The sequence below is a fragment of the Urocampus carinirostris genome, chromosome 9 (assembly GCF_059441175.1).
Source record: "Urocampus carinirostris isolate Australia breed hairy pipefish chromosome 9, RoL_Ucar_1.0, whole genome shotgun sequence".
Classification (NCBI taxonomy): Eukaryota; Metazoa; Chordata; class Actinopteri; order Syngnathiformes; family Syngnathidae; genus Urocampus; species Urocampus carinirostris.
This window is the reverse complement of record NC_142357.1, coordinates 1560563-1575389: the sequence shown is the minus strand read 5'-3', so window position 1 is coordinate 1575389 and position 14827 is coordinate 1560563. Positions and strand designations below refer to the sequence as shown.

Sequence of the window (14827 nt, the reverse complement as noted above, 5' to 3'; positions counted from 1 at the left end):
AGTGTGGTTTTCGTAATTTGTCCTGTGATTAGCTTTGTCACCTGAGACATTTGTAAGTAGAGACACATTCTGAATGTAAATGACCTATTCCATCCCAAACCACGGGAAAGTATATTTTTTTAATAAACCATAAAGGAGCTTTAGAACATGAAACAAATAAAGTGTAAATAAACTAAGAATAAAGGAAATCATAAAAATATTAATAAACCTTTTAAATGGCCTCTTTGTTTAATAATCCTCAGCAGGGTTTTATGCGTCGCGTTTCTTAAAAAAAAATGACCCTATGACGTCTGCTTTTGACAATCTTCCGGAAATTCGCAAGGCAGACGTCATCATAATGAGCGATACTGCAACTGGGAATCACGCATATGCACCAGTTGTCAGGTAGAACTCTGGGAGTGGCAGATAGCAGACGTACTGTACAGCATTTTTGACTTCGTATTCTAAAACACCTTATTAACTAAAGGCAATATATTCCCATTAAGGAACTTTGTAACCTGAAACTTTTGTATGTAGAGCTACCACTGTAGCTACATTTGTAAGTTACATCAGGCTCTCTGACGACAAAAAACCCGACAAATAGAATAAAAAAAATCAAAAACATACCCTGGAAAAAAATACTTAAACACATCTTGCAAAAATGAAAGTTTTAATGCAAGGGTTTCCAACCTTTTAACCCGAGCGCTACCTTTGTTACTAATTAGGGCAAAGGGCACCCAGTTTGATATTGTATATATATATATATATATATATATATATATATATATATATATATATATATATATATATATATATATATATATATATATATATATTTATACCGGAGTGTCATATCCCCCTAGTGGGAGGTGGCTAGAGTCAAGAACACATTCCTGACTCTTTCTGGGAGATTGATACAGAGGAGGGGATTCCCAGCCCCCTCGCTCAACCCAACTGATGTGTTAGGAGTCATTACGTGACCAAACCCCCCAATTCCAACCCTTATTGCCAAGCGCCAAGCAGGGAGGCAATGAGTACCAATGTTGTAAGTCCGAGGTATGACTCAGCCATGGTGCTGTTGGCTTCCTCAGCAACCTCCCAGTCTTGGAGCGGGCGCCCTACCCCCAAGGCCACCGAGCTGGTCACCATGATATTAATTTCTAAAATAGCAACTTAGCAAAGAGCTTGCTAAATAACTAAACAGTAGCTTGATAGTTAGCTAGATTAGTGATGGATTTAAACTCTAAAGATGTTATTCTACTATTGCACAAGCTTCTTTGCATACAATGCGCCTTTCTTGCTTGTGTTTGAAGAAGGAGGAAACAGGATAAACACCTTATTTGCGGCCAGATAAGGGACCTCTCTGACCGCAGGCACACCTAGTTTTTGTTTGCTATAGATAACATGTTATCGTATAAACAGGTCTCAACTGTTTGTTTTGTTACTCCCCTTCCCTTAGCAGAGGAGACCTTATGTAAATTAGGGCCTTCCGAACACAATAAATAGACAAGGAGCATAAGAATATTTCAGAGTATCCAGCAGACTGCCTTAGGGTAGACTATGGATATTTCTCCTTGCAAGTAAGTTATACTCACGATTCTTTGTGTCTTTTTGTATATAGGTTTTGTACATCTGTTGGGTTAAACCTGACATTTATTTGGTCCTTCGAGCCGGATTCCAAGATACCTGACGATCCCAGCGTGTGAGTAAAGATCCAGGCAAGTCTGTGGCCACAGCATTAAGACCCTTTTCGGGACTGGTCCTTTTCCTTACAAGTTGGGATCCGAAGGTTGACGGAAAGTCCAAGGACTCAGAGAACTGTGAGTAAAACTTTTATTTTAAAAAGGAATGCATGTGACTAAAGTAAAAGGGTATGAGTGTGAAGAATTCAAAACAGAGTTAAGAAAATAAATCCTAACAATCCTAGGCACTATTAGGTAAAAGAGAAACGTGGCCAGTAAGACTTAAGACACAGATAGATAGATAGATAGATAGATAGATACTTTGTTCATCCCCGAAGGGAAATTCACATTTCCAGCAGCATCCCTGAGCTGAGAACAATCGAGAACAATCGAAAATAACACGGGAGCTGCTGGAGTGGCTGCCATTCGTGACGGCGCCGGAAGAAAAGATTCAATTTGAATCATTTACAAACAAACAAACAAACAATTGAATCATGTACAAACAAACAAACAAAATATTCATGTTTCAATAAGTGAAGTCTTAAGTAAGAGGGAAAGGGTTCCTCTCCGTTTCAAAAAGAACTCAAGGGAAGTTCTTTAAGTAAGAGGGCAAGGGTTCCTCTAAGTAAAAGGGCAAGGGTTCCTCTCTGTTTAAAAAGAACTCAAGGGAAGTTCTTTGTTCTTCAAAAAGAGTGAAAGTGAGTGTGAAAGAAAATACTATTACCACTAGGTAATTGTATTTTATACCAAAGCAACAGGGAATAAATGGTGAGCCTTTGTGGATGACACAATTAGGGCCAGATTGGTTCCACGTAAAAGTAGCATACTCTCCAACTAATGACGCTAACCCTCCCGTGATACTTGCACCCGAATCTGAACGATTGACACAACAGGTGACCCCTCTCCTAGAAAGAATCAGAACTAAATACAGGAAAAGAGCAAATTACACTGAAATAGGGAGATGTAAACAAAAACCAGATGAGCCATTTGATGAATACAGAGTAAGAATGGAAAAGGTGTTTAGGGCACATAGTGGGTTAGAACCTGGTGATGGAGCTGACGAGGGCCCCTATAAACAACAATTAAAAAATGCATTGCACTCAGGCTCCTTACCAGAGATTAGTGGATGGGTAAATCGCCACTATATAAGCATGAATGGAGGAACACTTGCAGAATACATAAATCATGCCCTCCATGCTGAGAAAGTGATCAAAAGTAAGAAAGGGGAGAAGAAGCCATCAACAATTTTCTACCAAGAAGATGAAGGAACCACAGTGTTTTTTCAACAATCTAGAGGTAGAGGCAGAGGTTTTGGATCACGTGCAAGCAATAAACCTAGAACCTGTTGGTCTTGTGGGAAGGAAGGGCATATTGCTATAAATTGCAGAGGCAACTCTTCCCCACAAGACTATCAGAGTGCATGACTAGGCCCGGAACCAGGACCAAAGCCTGAAATGAAATTTGAGATAGAGATAAAGCTAAAGGATAAAAATGAGGAAGAGGAAGAATATCTTTTCAAAACTCGCCATGAGAAATTTGAAGAACAGGTTTTAAACTTAGAAAACATACTGTATAAAGAAAAAATAAGAAACCTAAATCACCAAATTTTGTTAAATTTATTAGAAGTTTGATTGTTTGGGCCCTGTGTATGTCTTATGTTATATGTTTGTCTGTCTTACTTGTCAAAAAGAAAGCTAAACGCTAAAAAAAGTACGTTTTCAAAAGAGCTGAGATTGTTTAAAGAGTGATATTTAAGAAGAATTGATAGAACAGATTAAAGGAGTTGGAAAAAGTAGATTTTTTGAGGAATAGGTGTTCACCATAAGGGTGTTTAACACAGGCACCGGGGGCCACAGATGGTTCTGGAGATTTTCTTGCGGTCCGAATTTTTTAGTTGAAAATCGATAAATTAAAAACTGAGAAATTTAGGAAAAAAAAATGACTGAGTTATTTTAGATGCGTTAATTCAAGATAATGACAGAATAATACAGAAAAAGATAAGATATTCCTGTTTTCAGTACAAAAATTGGTAAAATAAGGACTGGGAAGACTAGGAAAAAATCTATTTGAGTGAATTGGAATAAATTAATTTGAGATAAAGGCATTTTTATACAAAAAGTATTGAAAAAGCGTTAATAAATAATTTATTTTCAATGAATATGGAGGAAAAATGTATTGAGTGGAATACAAATGAGTAATATAACTTGTTGCACATCAATATATGTGATTTTCACATTAAATAAGTAAAAAATAGTAGATTTAATTGGTTTGAAGGAAAAAATTAAAATTAAGTGAGATGATTAAACGTCATTTTCGCATTAAACTAGTGAGCTAAAAAGCTATTGTGAGAGGGCGTGTAAGGAAGGAATGTTATGTTGAGAATGGATTGTTGGCAGAACAGGTAGGGAAGTTACAAATACAGAAAGATAAGAGTAAGTAAAAGAAGGTATAAAGGGAAAAGAAAATAAATATTAAGAAAAGGAGCATACAAAAAAAAAAAGAGAAACATAAAGGGGAAAGTTAATTAAATATCAAAAAAGATAATTGGTTGAAAATTAAGTGAGACTAACCGTAATACCATAGATTGGGACAAATAACTTTACTTTTTCAACATTGAATTGTGTTAAGTCTAGATGACTAAAAAAGCAAATGGGTGAGAGTGAAGCACATTATAGAGTGCTTTTGGAGGTCTTCGTTGACTTGAAAAGCGCTGTATAAATGCAGACCATTTACCATTTATAACATTACTTTTATAGAAAAGCTACTAATATAAAAGAAAATTATGAATATCTAATTAAATGCTAATAAGCATGGACATAATATGTTGTTTTGCTTTAGAAGAAGAAGAAAGAAATACCACAATATTTATACACAAATAATATTACAGAGGAGAAAATGTACGGTATTGGGTAGCAACAGGCGTTAACACATGGTTCAGCGATTCTACTGGACTATCCAGGAAGTCATTATTCTGGACTATAATAGTAAACTCAGGAGTACATCTGAAAAAAAAGAAGGAATGACACATTTACTTTACTAAGGAACAGCAGGAGCTATTAAAACAAATTCCTAATAAACTATGGTCCCAGGGACCCACAGATGTAGGACTAGTAAAAGGAGCACAACCTATAATAATAAGACCCAAAACAGAACATCGGCCCAGAATAAAACAATATCCTTTAAGACCAGATGCAATGGAACGAATAAAACCAATAATAGAAGATCTAAAGAAGGCGGGAGTACTAATAGAATGTGCTGAGTCGCCCGTAAACACACCGATATTTCCTGTAAATGAGGCACCCCCATCAACATGATGGACAATTGTTCAGGATTTGATAGCAGTAAATAATACAGTGATCCAAAGGTCCCTGTTTGGTGGATCCACACACGCTATTGAACTCACTGAACCCAAAGGCAAAATATTTCACAGTGGTAGATATAAGCAACGCATTCTTCTCAGTACCAGTGCATAAAGACAATCAATTTTGGTTTGCATTTACGTTTAAAGGTAAAATATATACCTACACCAGATTACCTCAAGGGTATTGTGAAAGTCCAAGAATTTACTCTCAAGTAAGTTTCGAGCCTCTAAATAAGAGCGAACTATTAACTTATGTAGATGATATATTAGTAGAACCAGGGAAAGAAAAAGAATATTGCATAGTAAAGAGCAGGAAATCTGAGTCATTTCAAATAATCAAAATTTTGAAATAAGTTTGAAAATAACGACTTATTAACACAGAAAAAGAAATCGTGAGATTGGAAATTAAATTTTCTGTTTTAATCTCTAAATGAGATGTGCTTTGTTTTTAAAAGGAAAAAAAAAATACACACAGTATTAAGTATTAATTCAGATAAGGTCATGTTTATTTGTATAGCTCTTAATCTCTAAGGATATTAAGGGGCTGCAAAGAGAAAAGACTATTGCAAACCGAAGATTATGATAATAATATAATATAATACAATGCGAGTTGATAAGGCAATTTATTAGTGACAAGTATATGTTGTTTTATATTGAATCAATGAGAAAAGATAGTTGATTATGATTGAAGAGAGAGGAAATGGCAATTAAAAAAGATTTGACGTTGAGTTCCATTTGGCATTTTTGAGATTTTTGATGTTTAGACAGTGTGATGGTTTGGAATTTTGATGAGTTTAGCGCCAAGAACAAGATCCCCTAGGAGGACAACTGATAAAAAGTCCTTCAAGAGAAGGTGAAATAAGCCACGCTTAATTTTTAAGTATAAGCATGTTACAATTAACAAATGATTAATAAATACGTAACAAATGCTGACTTATAGTCATTCCTAAGACTTAAAAAGTGGTCGGCGGCGCCCTCTGTTGGCTGCGGCTGCATCGGCTCGCTACAACGGGTCAGGTGCAATCGACATTTCGTTCTGTGTACATTGTTACACAGAATGACAATACAAGGAAATTATTATTATTATTATTAAAAATAAACAATTTCTATGGAAGGAGTGTTTTCAGAAGATAACGAGAAACTGATTGAGCTTGAGTAGGTAGGATCATAGGAATTTAAAAATAGCAGATTAATTATCTTGAGACAGATCATGAGAATTTAAAAATATATCTGCATGGATAAAAAATAATGTTTACATGGTCATTTAACTTAAAGAAGAAAGGAAACAAAACGTGAACAAAAGAAAAAAAGGCTAAAATAACAGAGAAAGTATTGTTTCGTAGGAAAGAAAGATGAAACAGGAAAAAGGAGGACAGGCTATGCTGTAGTAACACATGATAAAGTATTAAAGGCAGAAGCATTAACTCAACATTGTTCAGCTCAAGCTGCAGAATTAGTGATCCTTTCAGAATCCTGCAAACTTATGAAAGATAAGATAGGAACAATATACACAGATAGCCAGTATGCCTATGCAACAACTCACACGTTTGCACAACACTGGAAAAATAGAGGTATGATAACATCAACAGGAAAACCAGTGACACATGCAAAACTGCTAACAGAACTATTACAAGCAGTGCAGCTGCCAAAACAGTTAGCTATATGTAAATGTGTGGCCCACACACCAGAAACAAACCCAGTTTCAAAGGGCAATGCATTTGCAGATAAAATAGCAAAACAAGCTGCACGAGAAATAACAGTTCTAAGTCTAACAGAAAATGCCTTAAAAAAACAAAATACTACAAGAAATGCAACAACAATCGCCTAAACCAGAGCAAGAACTCTGGAAAAGAAAAGGAGCACACCTAAAAGATGGAATCTGTAAATGACAAGAAGATAAACCAATCCTACCAAAAAATCTATACAAATGGGCAGAAATATTGAGACAAGGGAATACATGTCTCAACAGGAGGGATAGTAGGATTGATAAACCAGATATTGATAACCTATGGTTTTAACTCCTATTAAAATAATAATAATAATAATAATAAAATAAAAAATTGTAGAACATGTTTGATATGTGCAAAGCACAATGCTCAGGGTAATCTAAGACCAAAGAGAGGACAGTTTCCAAAGATAGAGAACTGTAATTAATCACCTTTTATGGACTTTATAGAACTTAACAATAGTGAAGGGAAAAAGTTATGTTTAATGATAATAGGTTCATTCTCAAAATCGATAGAGCTTTTTCCTACAAAACACCCAGATGCGCTAACAGTAGCTAAAGCATTATGCCAAGACATAATTCCATGTTATGGGATTCCAGAAAAGATCTATAGTGATAATGGTTCACATTTTGTAAATCAAAAAAATTAACTAAAATAGGCATTTCATATAGACCTAAAAGATCACTGTGCTTATCACCCATAAAGTGCAGGGTTAGTGGAAATAAAAGAATGGAACTATAAAAAAACAGACTTAGGAAGTGTATGGAAGAAACCAAAAGACCATGGACTAAATGTCTAGAATTAGTAAAACTGTATATTAACATCATCAGTACAAATGTGCTAACACCATATGAAGTAATATTTGGTGAATTACCATTATTTAAAAATATGAGGGAAACTGATGATGAAAGTACTCTGGTTGATTACATGAGAAAAATGTTGCAGCACCAGAAGCAACTGGCGGATCGTAATGATAACGATGATACACTTTTTATGTCTCCATAGGAAAGCCAATTAGTTGAACCAGGTGATTGGGTCCTGATAAAAAGCAGTAAAGATTGCAGAAAAACACATGAGCTCATTTGACACACTGTAAGAAAGTAATTAAGCATGAGTAAAATAACTGTTTCAATGTTTCTATTTTAGCATACGCTTTGATTGTTCTTAGTTGCGTCATTGTAATAGCACTGTGGTACCTACTGGAGAGCTGTTATTCCTCAACAAAACTTTCAGAGGAAGTCTGGCTACAAAGGGGGCTGCAATTATAGTTTGCAGTCGTCTCAAACCAGTGAAGATTGTCCACAACTCTGGAAGTGTTAGGAGGAATTGCATATCTGCAGGTAGAATGCTAACAGGTAGAATGGTAGCGGTAGGCGAATTGATAGTAGCAATTATAGCAACGTTTTTATTGTTATTTGAAGAAAACCTTAATGTGCAAAAGAGAAGAAGAAAAAGTAAAAGAACTCTCAGGAAGACAACTGGGATGGCGTTCCCCAGGTTTCTCCAAGAACCCCACGGGCGCTGAGATGCTTTTGCACCCGGCAGTGGTGAAGCCATATTTGACACTCCTTGCTGAGAGCTCCAACCCTGCAACTCTGGAGGGCGCTGCAGGGTCACTTCAAAACCTCTCACTGGAAGTTTGCGGCATACAACCGTGCTGCAGTGTGGTAGGAAAAAGAACTTTCCATCCTGGTGGAGCTGCTGCGAATGGACAACGATTAATGTGTCCCAGCCGTTGCAAGCACGCATGCACCGAAAAAGGCGAATGCTGCCACCGCCAATGTCTGGGCAGCTGCACGCACGCAAACAGCGACACGGCATGCGCCGCCTGCCTGCATTATTACCACGAAGGCCGCTGCGTGCCCGACTGCCCGCCCGGCACTTTCAAGTTCGAGGGCTGGCGCTGCATCACCATGGACCTTTGCTCACAAGTTCACCTGCCCAGCGACGTTCACTTCGTCATCCACGAGGGCGAGTGCATGCCCGACTGCCCTTCCGGGTCCGCACCAACGAGAGTAATCGGATGCTGTGCAGCGCCTGCAACGGCCTATGCGACAAAATCTGCTCCACCTCCGTCATCGACTCGGTGAACGCCGCTCAGTCCCTCAAGGACTGCACCGTCATCGCCGGCAATCTGGACATCAACATCCAGCACCTTCACAACGTCTGGGACTGGACTCAGCACAACCTAACCATCCGTGCGGGACGCCTCTTCTTCCGCCTCAATACCAAACTCTGCATGTCTGAGATCCACACCATGTGGGAGAAAACCAGCGTCACGGAAAAGCCCCAGGAAGGCGACTTTCGCAATAACGGCGAAAGAGCCAGTTGTGTGAGCCACGTCCTCAGGATTTTGTCCAACAGCACGTCCAGCTATGCCATCCGCCTGATGTGGGAGCGCTACCATCCACGGGATTACAAAGGCCTTATCAGCTTTATGGTCTACTACAAGGAGGCCCCTTCTCAAGAACATCACCGAATTCGACGACCAGGACGGCTGCGGTTCCAACAGCTGGCACATGGTGGACGTGGATCTTCCGAAGGATAATAATACGGACCCCAAAGTCGCCATTCACCACCTCAAACCCTGGACCCAGTATGCCATTTTTGTCAAGGCCATTACCCTGCGGGTGGAGGACAAGCACATTCCTGGTGCAAAGAGTGACATTATTTGAATTCGAACTCGTCCGTCATTGCCGACCGTGCCCAAAGAACCCCGTGCCTAAGCAAATTCATCCATGAAGCTGCTGGTCAAATGGTCGCCGCCTTTTTTTTCCCAACGGCAACCTAACTTACTACCTCGTCAGATGGCAGCGGCAGCCAGAAGACCGAGAGCTATACCTGCACAATTACTGCTCCAAAGAGCTGAAGATCCCGATCCGGATCCCTGCCACGGGATTTAGCGACATGGAGGAGATCAGCAAGCCCACCAAGTCGGAATTGTCCGGGGCCAAGAAGGGTCCTTGCTGCGTTTGCCCAAAGACCCCAGAGGAGAAGGACCGGGAGAAGGATGACCACGTCTTTCTCAAGCTCTTTGAGAACTTCCTCCACAACGCCATTTTTTTTTTGCAAAGACCTCAAGATCGTCGTCGCCGGGACCTTTTTGGCCTGGCAAATGCCACTTCCTTACATTTTCCAGATCTTTTTTCAGAAGTTTTTGACTACGGTGAATCAGACGACAAAGTTTAACCTCTAAGTGTAACATGAGTACTATAACATGATTCTGTAACTGAAAATCGAGAGAAGAAGTTATTGGATGACAAAGAGAAATAGTGCAAAGTGAATAAACAGGAGGGAAATGATGGATTTAAACTCTAAAGATGTTATTCTACTATTGCACAAGCTTCTTTGCATACAATGCGCCTTTCTTGCTTGTGTTTGAAGAAGGAGGAAACAGGATAAACACCTTATTTGCGGCCAGATAAGGGACCTCTCTGACCGCAGGCACACCTAGTTTTTGTTTGCTATAGATAACATGTTATCGTATAAACAGGTCTCAACTGTTTGTTTTGTTACTCCCCTTCCCTTAGCAGAGGAGACCTTATGTAAATTAGGGCCTTCCGAACACAATAAATAGACAAAGAGCATAAGAATATTTCAGAGTATCCAGCAGACTGCCTTAGGGTAGACTATGGATATTTCTCCTTGCAAGTAAGTTATACTCACGATTCTTTGTGTCTTTTTGTATATAGGTTTTGTACATCTGTTGGGTTAAACCTGACATTTAGTCAATAGGTAAACTTAAAAGATGTCAAGGACCCGACCAGGAGTGTCGCGGAAGCGCAATGCAGAAGCAAGAATAAAGGCAACAAAGGGGTATTTTTTTTGGTCCAGGTTCAGTGCACAGGTGAACCAAAAAAAAAAAAGAAATAATGGCAACATTATCTTGATCACCAGAGGCAGTCGTCGCCCAGGGGCAGGCAAGGTGTCGGTGATCCAGTAAACTCATGTTAAAAGTCCAAATGTTCAGCAGGCAGAATTCATGGTCAGGATAGTGATGTTACAAATAGATCTGGAGTCGCGAGTTATGCCCGTCTTGTTTTTTCCTCACGAAGGCAAACGAAGCCGTTTCTAGCGATCATGTGACTGACTCGCGTCGTGATTTGCGCTTAATAAACAGGCATAAAAAACCCAGGAGGAGTCCGCAGGGTGAACGTCTCACGCGAGTCTTGGATCATTGCTACGCTACTTCTACTGCTTAGGAATGGAGCCACCCGAAAAGCGAAATACTTTACCAGTGTGGGAGCATTCCGAACAGATATCTCTCAACAAGGTTTAAACATCCATCCATCCATCCATCCATTATCTGCACCGCTTATCCTCAGTAGGATCGCAGGGACGCTAGAGCCCATCCCAGCCATCTCCGGGCATTGGGCAGGGGACACAGGGACAGACAATTCGCTCACTCATTCACACCTAGGGACAATTTTGACCGGCCAATAACCTGACATGCATGTTTTTGGAATGTGGGAGGAAACTGGACTGCCCGTAGGAGAACCCACGCAAGCACGGGGGGAACATGCACACTCCGCACACGAAGGTTGGTAGCTGGATTTGAAACCATGACCTAAAAACTGTGGCGCACACGCGCTAACCACCGAGCCGCCGTGCTGCCCAAGGTATAAAAAGACAAGTATAATTATACACACACTTTTTGTGTGTGTGTCACACTGAACATAATATAATAGTTATAATTCATTATGGAATATATGTAGATACAAATGTAACAGACCCCAACCACAACTACACATTCTTTAAAAACGTCTTTTGGTTTTAGGTGAAGTGCTTGCTGTGCTTGAGGGACCTGAGTCGCAAACAATACCACATGCATGTTGAGGCACTACAGAGCCTTGCATGAAAATGAATATGCACAACCATAACCCTAACCCCAAGTCTTAAACCACTATCATTAAAAATGCCATGTACCTCACTGTGGCTGAAACATAATAACTTGATCGAATGTAATGCTTCTGTGTAGGTACCAGGAAACATGATGTTGACCAGGCTTTGGTTGACATGGTTGTGAAAGATTTCCAGGCGGTTCAAATCCCGCTCCCACCAAGTTGCTGTCGTAAAGTCTTTGGTTTAGACACCTCATCTTCCTTGCCTTGTGTGAATATTTACGGTTGTGAAAGAGGGATGAATGAATCATTGACTGTTTAGTGCCTTCAATATCTTGAGAAGCGGGAATTAAATCTGAGGCATTATTTCATTTTCCATGCTCTTAAGGCAATGATTGAGGGGAAGTTTCATGTTAAAAAGCAGAGGGCAAAAGAACAGGTCCAGAGAGCAGTCTGGGTGTAAGGCAAAGCATTTGTGTTGCACATTCTCTAAATTTGATTGTGCAAAAGTCATTTGACCAGGTGCCTATCTTGTTAGAGATAAGCGCAAACACCAGAAAAATTGTGGCCTATTTCTGAACCTCCATAACAGCCTAAGAAAGCCTTGGCCACATGCAAGAGTTGATGGTAAGACCAAAACACAAGTTGCTGATGGAGGTAGAAACCCGCTGGAATAGCACACTGCTCATGCTCCAGCATGTCTTTGAGCAGCGGTAAGCCATGGGGGCTGCCCTTGCTTCTTTGCCAGTGGAACTTCCTCAACTTACTTCCAGTGACTTTGAAACTATTGAAGAAGTCACTAAAGTGCTTCGCTCATTCCAACAGGCAACTGTTGAACTTTTAGAGGAGAAACTGGTGTCTGGTTCTAAAGTTATACATGCAGCCCCACAGTGCAGAGGTTCAGGGTTTGAGTCTTCTCCCCGTGCCTGCATGGGTTTACTCCGGTCGCTCTCCTCCCACATACCAAAAACATGCATATCAGGTTAATTGGCCGGTCTAAATTGTCCTTAGGTGTGAATAAGTGAGATACTTGTCTGTCTCTGTGTGCCTTGCGACTTGCTGGCAGCCAGTTCAGGGTGTCCCCTGCCCCACTGCCCAAAGATAGCTGGGATGGGCTCCATCCCTCCTGCGACCCTACGGAGGATTAGCAGATAATGGATTAACGGTTGTGAAGCATCAAATGTGACGACAAAAACTCCAAAAATGTTGACAGACATTTTAAAGAGAAGGCTGAAAGATCATCTGTCCAAATTGGAGGCAGCCAGTGTAATGACACTGGCAACTCTGCTGAATCCACGTTTTAAAGTACTGGGATTCCACAGTGAATCAAGGGCCAATGAGGCTGTAAAAAGGCTGAAAATGGAGTGCGCAAACATCATTTCTTTGGGGCGTGTGCAACAAAGAAGCAGAGGCCATAGTTTAAGTACAACTGTATTTCACCCAAAAATATATTTTAAGAAATGAGGACCCACTGCTGTTTTGGAAGAAAAACAAAACTACTTATCCACATCTGTACCAGTTGGCACTTCAGTTTCTTTGTACGCCAGCTTCCTCCGTCCCCTGCGAGAGGGTTTTCTCAAAAGCAGGCAAAATCATATCCATAAAAAGGAATAGACTAATCCCCAACACAGTCAAAATGATTTTATTCCTTAACAAAAATCAACAAAATGCACGATCCCCTCTATCCAATGTGTGTCCCAGTTACACAAGGACATCAAGGTACTGAACATACAACTGACAAATATACGGACGATATTTAATGGACAAAACTTTCATATTTTTGTGCACATATTTACTGGTTTGTTGCTGGTTAACCCCATAACAGCTGCGTTACATGAAATGACTGCAGATGTCAGCACGACTATATAAGCTATTAAATGAGGCCTCGACTGATCAGGCTTTTGGCAAAGCAATTCGCCCAAAACACTCGATACATTCACGGGGCTTCATCCCCCCCATCACTAGGTCGAGAAAAGAGGCAAGGGTTCAGTATTCTGTTAGCAAAACAAGGCTGAGACAACGCTAAAGCGAGTCAAGAAAGGCAGCAAACATGTCCAAAAACAGGAGTGCTTAAGAGTGAGCAGGAGAGGAGATTTGGGCAAGTGACACCAGGTGTGAGTGGAAATCAGAGCCAAAGGAGGAAGTGAAAACAATCATGGGGTGCTAGATAGCTATCTAAAAAGAGTAAAAAGCCAACTAAATAGTCAGATCGTAAGCCAAAACAAGCTAGAAAGAAAGGAGAACAAATTTTAGCTTAATAAATAGCAAAAAAAGATAAAAAGCTAGCTAAAAATGTAGTAAGATAGCCAGGTACAAAGCTAAAAAAAGGTAGCAAGATAGTTAGCTAAAAAAGTGCACATTTTTTACTCACATTTGCTTTATAAAATCCATAAATTGGAATTAAGTCTATTGGATTTCCTGTCAAATAAACTAACACAAATATGAATAAATATTGCTTTAATACATGAATAGATTTTCATTCTATTTCCTTAATTAATTGCTTAAAATAATTATCAAAACCTGAATAGATTTTTGTCCTTAAATCCGGAATTCATTTTCATGCCAATAAAGCGCACACAAGTCTCAGATTTTATTCAAAATGTACGGCGAGCCTAATTGGGCAGTGCGCCCTGTTGCTCATGTACAGCACGAGACAGAGATCAGCTCAGTGGCCTTAGGGTTGAGTGTAAAAGGGAAAGTGTGAAGCACATTGTAAAGTGCTTTGGGAGGTCTTCATTGATTTGAAAAGCACTCTATAAATGCAGACCATCATCATCATCATGCTCACTTCCAAGAATGAGAAGTCACAGGTTTTAGGCTTGGCCATGTCAAGAATTGTTGGGTGAAATCCAGTATTTTTGATCATCCACATTTCCGACCAAATGCGACTTATGTGAATCGCCTGTGACTTTTAGTCTGCTCTTGTTTAATTGTACAGAAGAGGACACGCAAAGCATTGTTAGCAGAAGTGCCCATTGATGCTAACGCCGTAGCGTATGTACCATTTTGAAAGCTACTGTGCTACAGAGCCAACAGTCACATGACAAAAAAGTCTAACCTTCAGACGCTCTGCCCCCCAGTTCTCGAACTCATTGCCACCTGATGTCTGGAATTCCGCCACCCTGTGTCGGCCTTCAAATCTGGACTCAAAAACCACATCTTCCAATTTATCTAATTCATACTGCCACCCTTTTTTAAACTTTACTTTGGTCTTATTTGGGATTTAATACTTGTCTG

At 39.9% G+C, this 14827-nt stretch overlaps 1 pseudogene; it reads left to right on the top strand.

Moving 5' to 3' along the window:
* The first annotated feature begins 7656 nt into the window (after window positions 1-7656).
* Window positions 7657-10262, top strand: LOC148359073 (insulin-like growth factor 1 receptor pseudogene; annotated as a pseudogene).
* The last annotated feature ends 4565 nt before the right edge of the window (window positions 10263-14827 follow it).